This window comes from Triticum dicoccoides, chromosome 1A, assembly GCF_002162155.2.
Source record: "Triticum dicoccoides isolate Atlit2015 ecotype Zavitan chromosome 1A, WEW_v2.0, whole genome shotgun sequence".
NCBI lineage: Eukaryota > Viridiplantae > Streptophyta > Magnoliopsida > Poales > Poaceae > Triticum > Triticum dicoccoides.
This window is the reverse complement of record NC_041380.1, coordinates 439,192,906-439,199,782: the sequence shown is the minus strand read 5'-3', so window position 1 is coordinate 439,199,782 and position 6,877 is coordinate 439,192,906.

Genomic DNA, 6,877 nt, shown 5'->3' with positions numbered 1-6,877 from the left:
CACCCCTTTCCCTTTGTCTGTCTATCCGGACCTTATTTGCTTCTAACACATGCATGAATGTATACATACTGATCTCCCTACATATAGCTAGGTTGACTATAATTCTTTTCCCCACACACTGATAGACTTACCTCACTAGTTATGTCTCTCCCTTTCTCGGACACATGATAGTTGATCTTCCTATGTAGTTACGTATGCTTACCACAACCATATCGTCTCCCCTCATAATCCTTGCATACCTCCCGACCCATCTCTCACATGCACGTGCATAGACAGACATACACGCCCGCCCTCTCTTTTGATATTGCACTCGTACCCTCCGTTTGTCTAGCAGGACTCTCCCACCATTTGTGAGACGCCACTCCACCACCAACCCTCCGACACTCTACCTTTGTCTTTCTCCCAACCTTATTCCTCTGCTACACATATCCATGGATGCCGATCGATCTTCCTCTATACATAGCTAGGTCTCTCTCCTTCTCCATACATATACTAGTCGATCTACCTCTCTATAGTTAGGTCTCTGCCCCTCCCCCCACCGATAGTCGAACGTTGTAGGTAGGTATCCATGCCACAGAGAATAACTACACCTCTGCCCTCTCAAATTCAAGTAGGCCAGCCGCCTTGTATCTTTGACATGGGCAAACACAAATTCGATGGCACTCTTTATCGATCGCGCAACCACACATTTCATCCCTGTTTTTGATTCTATCGATATCTCATGCCGATGATCCCTCCACTTTCTTCTCGTGGATCACTCCCTCTATATATGATATATCCATGACTCTGTTTCACACACATTGCATATGTTATGTTTTTTTGTTTGAGATACCATCGACACATTGCCTCGGTTTCGCACAAACCATCTCTCTCACACCCACCCACGTACGTACCTGCACCTAAAGAAGATGTGCACACAGGACGCACGTACTCATGTCTCGTTCCCGGCCACACCCGCGCAGGTACACAGTGGAGTTCGTTTCTGTACGAAAAGGCAGCCCGCGTGATAATTTGATGTGTGTAGCGGTTGTTTACTCGAAGGAGGGTTGGGTACCACGCCTAGACGGAACAAAGTTTGAGTTGACGCGTTTGTATTAAATAAAGTTATATATTCCTCCTCAATGGCGCGTTGTACAGAATATAAAACGATTGTCGTGGGGAAAATGGGAAAATCCGATCCACTATATACAACGGAGCCTGCCTACCGGGGTATGTATCTCATCTCACCATCTCACACAAGGCGGCGGTGGCCTCTCTCTCTCTCACCATTGGTCAGTGATCCGGCCGCATCCCGTCCACCAACGGAAAGGGAGGATGTGCATTGTTTCTCTGTTCGACGGTGTTGAGGCAGCACGTCCCGATCTGCGGTACCCGCCGTTCTCTCTGACCAAGCTCCTGCACGGTAGGGCCATCGCCACTTGCTCGCTGCTGCAGTATGGGAAGATCACAGCCACCGGCGCCCTCCTAGTAACATCCCGACGACCCTCAGGTACAGCTTCCTCCGGCCTTGCTCCACTGCCCATCTTCGCATGTTGCTACATGTGGATCTTCTTTAGTTGTTTGCTTGAAACATATCTCGGCCGGAGTACTTTCCATCTTGCAATATCATCCTCAAACCATTTTTGATAAACCACCATGCTGCTATCTTTCCCTTATTACATGGAATATGCTTCTTTTTTGTCATCGTATGTGTCTTCAACTCGTGTTATTCGCCAGTAATTGTTTCCTTTCTACCTATATTTTGGAAATAGGGCTAGCCCTTACACCTCGTTGCTATTGCGACCTTTTGGTGAACTGCACAAATCACTTTTTTTTCTTAAGAGTATTTTGTGCAGTTCTGCCAAAATGTTACATGGGCAACTTTTTTACATTTTTGTGGGACTTCAGAAAGGGAGATTGGTTTTGCTATCCTCCTCATCCAACTCCTGCCTAATCTTCTCCAACAAGCAGTTAGTCCTAAAGAGAGATCGCAGAGGTGATCGGCTTCTATTTGTGTGTGTTATGTTTCATCATCCAGTTCCACTATTATTGTAATCACACTGACTAGTATCTTTGCAAACAGGGATGGTCAGCTCGATTTTAGTGGAGCTAAACAAAATGATCGGATTGTGGTGTCCTCCATACACCACATATTTGGCTACAATGCTGGGTGAAACTAGCTACCAAGCAATGAAAACTGTGCCCAGGAAATGGACCCATGCCTATGTCGGTGTTCTGGGAACGGGGGTCCCCAGACTTGCCTGCCTGCGGCCCACGGCGTGGCGCCACCAGCGCCCTGTACGGCCCATCTTCACCAGCAAACACTCAATACCCTCACGAGGGGCCAAGCCTCGCGAGGCAAACGACACAAGACCTCCTCGGGGGCAGCTTCACCTGGCTGGCTCGCGAGGGGCGGAGAGGTCAAGGCAAGGGACACCTCGCGAGGTTTCTGTGACGCAAGCCATGACGACTGGAGCCAGGCGGGCGCTAGCGCGCGTAGTGTCCTCGTTTCCTCTTTGGTTCTAAAGAGGCAAGCGTAGGTGAGGATTCCCGAGGCATCAGGCAAAGGTTTCCATATCGGTGCAACAAGACTAAGACCAGCAAGACGGCAGGACAAAGGTCACCGTGGAGCCCAAGACAGCGTCACCACCAGAGCCTTTGGCAGATGAAGACCACCTTTAGTCATGATAACTTGTACTAGTTGTCTCCCTTCGAATTTGGCCGTTGTGGGATCCCTTCCTGCTCAATATTTGGGAAGAAGACCGAGGCCACTATAAATAGGACTAGCCACCACAGTAGGAAGGGGGATCAAGATCATCCAGATCATCCTCAACCACACAAGCTCACGAAGCACAAGGGCACCTCTCCTCAGGAGGCTGTTCTTCCCTTGTAACTGTTCATCTTCAGCCCGAGAGGCAATCCACCACACCACACTGGAGTATGGTATTACACCACATCGGTGGCCCAAACCAGTATAAACTCTTGTGTATCTTATTCTTTGGGTTCGTCGAGCTAGGCCGCGAGATCATGATGTGTGCGAGCTAGAGGGGGGAGAGATCTTCATGCGCACCCCAGTGTTCGAACCTCAAGGGTTTTGCCGGAATCCGAAATCTGACATTTGGCACGCCAGGTAGGGGTGCGCTGAAGCTTTCCCCTTTGTCAATCCGCGCTTCGCCACTCCACCAAGTTCATGGCCGACGCTCGCCGGGCACGCGCTAAGCGCCGGTCCACTCTCGCCCCTCGTGTCGCTGAGACAGCCCTTGTCGGTGGGCCTCCCCATCGTTCTCTGTCACGAGACGCCAACGCTGCTACCGGCCCAGCGGCAAATGAGCAACAAGCTTCCTCAATGCACCCGTCCTTGCGGCGAGATGGCCGCATCGCTACCCCGTCGCTGACTCCGGCCGCCTCATCAGCTCACGCTCACCACGCACCCACAGATACGCAGGCCACGCTGCTCATGGCACGCGAGTTCCTGCATTACCGCTAGGTCGACGACCTCTAGAGGACTGGTTGGACCACATCACCGAGCTCATCAGCGCCGCGGGGGGCTCCCCTGCACCATCTGTCTCGCTACCTCGCCCGCCCCGGCTGCGGGTGACGTGGCTCACGGAGTGTCTTTGCCCCCTCTGCATCAAGACGGCACCCTCGCGCCGAGACATGTGGCTCATGGAGCGCCTCCGCCCCCTCCGCGTCAAGACAGCGTCCTCACACCAAGATGTGCGGTCCCGCGCGCGTGATCCACCACGCCGTGTGCCCGTGCATGAAGAAGGAAGCTGCCAAGAGGTTCCCCGGCCACAAGAAAACACTGCACCACTCCCAGCACCACCGCGTCAGGATCGCTTGCCGCAGCATGGCCATGCGCCACTTGCCATGGCGACGCGGGGACACCAAGATCAAGCTCCGCCTCCATGACGAGCCCCGGTGGCCATGGCAGGCTGCCGCGCCTTCACTCCTGAGCTGCGTAGCGTCGTCTGGTCGGGCAAGTTCAAGCCGGATCTGCCTCCTCGCTACGATGGCACCCCCGTCCTTGCAGAGTTCTTGAAGCTCTACGAGCTGAGCATCGAGGCGGCCAGCGGCGATGAAAAGGTCATGCCGAACTGGTTCCCCATGGCTCTTAAGGACGGCGCTCGCTCATGGCTCCTGAACCTACCCTCAGGCTCGATCTCCTCCTGGGATGAGATGCACGACCCCTTTGTCGCCAACTTCCAGGGCATTCACGACCGCCCCCCAGCCGCGGGTGACCTGCGCCGCATCAGGCAACAGCCGGGAGAGACCCTACAGAAGTACATCCAGCACTTCAACAACGTGCGTCTCAAGATCCCCAAGGTGACGGACGAGGCCATCATCTCAGCGTTTTCCGATGGCGTCTGCGACATCAAGATGAAGGAGGAGCTCGCCATCCATGAGGACCTGTGCACGACTTTGGAGCTGTTCAACATAGCAACCAAGTGTGCAAGAGCTGAGGAGGGGCGTCTCTCCCTCCTCGAGCTCCCTGCTGCGGATCTAGAGGAGAAGAAGGCCAAGGTCAAGGACGTGAAGCGCAAAGGGGTGGCCGTACTCGCGGTAGAACAAGACACAAAGCGCGACCGAGACCTTCCCGAGTCGTCCAGGGGCAGTCATGGGTTCTGCGCCTTCCACGATGTGCGCAGCCACAACACCAATGATTGTCAAGATCTCAGGGCCATCCGAGATGGACGCTTCAGTCGACACCCCGAGCACAACGATCGGGGATACGGTCGAGGAGGTGGACGAGGTGGAGGAAGTTGGGACGTCTGCGGGCCCTGCCAGGAGTGGCACGACCAGCCTCGCGAGGACCGCTGGCAGGACCAGCCTCGTGAGGGTGCCTAGAGGGACCAGCCTCGCGAGGACCGTCCTCAAGGCAATCCTGGTCTCCCTCCGCTACCGCCACCACCAAGGAGGAACGGCGACCACCAATAGGATGAAGGGGCTGGGGGCTTCCAGGAGCCGTGCGCCATGGCCTGGATCTTGGGTGGCGCTAAGGCCCCAGCTTCCCAGCGCATCTTCAAGCAGTTCTCTCGCGAGGTGAATGCAACCCTCCCCAAGCTCGAGGCCACACGCCCGCTTAGATGGTCCAAGTAAGCCATCACATTTAGCTCGGCGGACCAGCTCAAATGTGCGGCAACCGCTGGCGTCCTCCCGATGCTCTGTTCATCCGTCATCAACAATGTCCAAGTCACCAAGACCCTCATCAACGGTGGCGCAGGGCTCAGTGTCCTGTCCATCGAGATGTTCGACAACCTTCAATTGCCATACGATCAGCTCCAGCCCACCAAGCCTTTCTCTGGAGTGTCTGACGGCTCCACCACCCCGATAGGGCAAGTTCGTCTCCCTATCACCTTTGGTCAGCGCGACAACTACCACACTGAGCTCGTCGACTTCGACGTCGCCCTCATCCGTCTGCCGTACAATGCCATCCTCGGGTACCCAGCGCTAGCCAAATTCATGGCAGTCACCCACCATGGCTACAACATCCTCAAGATGCCTGGAAGCGGCAAAATCATCACAGCCCTGCGAAGAAAGAGACATGGTGTGCTCCCTCGAGCGCGCCTTCCAAGCTGCAGCAGTCGGAGACCCTGGCAGCGCATATGTGAAGTACCCTCCTGAGGCCAGCCACAAGAAGAAGAAGAAGTAGCTACCCCACACTAGGCCTCAGGGGACCGGCGCCTCCAGCGTCGCCACCTCAGGATCGGCGCCTGTGCCTGGGGCGCCTCCCTTCCTCGCATAGGGAGGCACGCCCGGCGCACTCCTCGGGCAGGGCTCGGGAGCTCTCTTCTGGAGGGCCTTGGACCTATCCAGCGTCACGAGGGAGGCGCTTGGGACCCACATGGAGGCGTGCTTTGCGGCACATTTCCCTCAGCAGGACACCGAGCGAGGAGAGCCCGATGCTCAGGAGTTCCTCACCAAGGCCACTCAGGAGTTGCAGGATGCAAGAGACATGTGCGACGACCGCCGCCCACATGGCGCTGCTCCCCATCCAGGCGCGGATGGCGAGCCGCGTGTCTGCGTCGACGTCCCCGGGCTCAACAGGGCTGCATCTCAGGAGCTCTTCTGGCCGTCACGTGTGGGACGTTGCGAGGGCCCACCTCATAGCTACGTTCGCGTGCCGTTCGGCCTACCGAGCATGGCAGCCGCCTTCCAGAGCAACCTGCGGAGCATCCTGGTAGGTCAGGAGGCCAGGCATCACGTAGTCCTGGTGGGGATGGAGATGGTCCTCGAGGAGCCGCCTGGACCCTCTGGGCCTCCCGAGGCTCAGGGTCCCGGTGGCTCGTGGGGAGCAACCCCACTACAAGAAATATGTCAACTTGTGACCTTGACTATTGGTCACTGAAAAGTCATTAGTTTTCATTTGCGACCTTTTTGTGACCAAAAACAGAAGGTCAAAAGCTGGCAGTCGTAAACTGAAATTAATGACCTTCTCTATGAGAAGGTCATAGATGTTTACGACCAAAATATGCCTACTGTTGTGTTTTGGTCACTAGCAGCCTCCCTAGGCTACGTAGGCATCCGACGTGGCAATCTGATGTGGCACAAGAATCAGCCCGGTCCAATTCGGTGTTTATATGGGCCGAGCCCATTAATTCAGACCATTTATGTTTTTTTGTCAATTTTCATGAGCTGCATGGGCCAAGCCCATCAATTCAGCCTATTTATATTTTATATATCAGTTTTCGTCAGCTACATGGGCATAGCCCAACATTTTAGCCTTTTTATTTTTGGGCCATGGCCTTTGTTTTCTTGTTTTTTCAGATTCTGGTAAGTGGGTCCGAAATGTCAGGTTCTGTTTTGTGGGTCCCTCATGTCAAGGTCATGTTCTTCAGATTTCAATATGCCAGTGAATAAATAACAAATATTTAAATTCAAACAGACGGAAAGCACA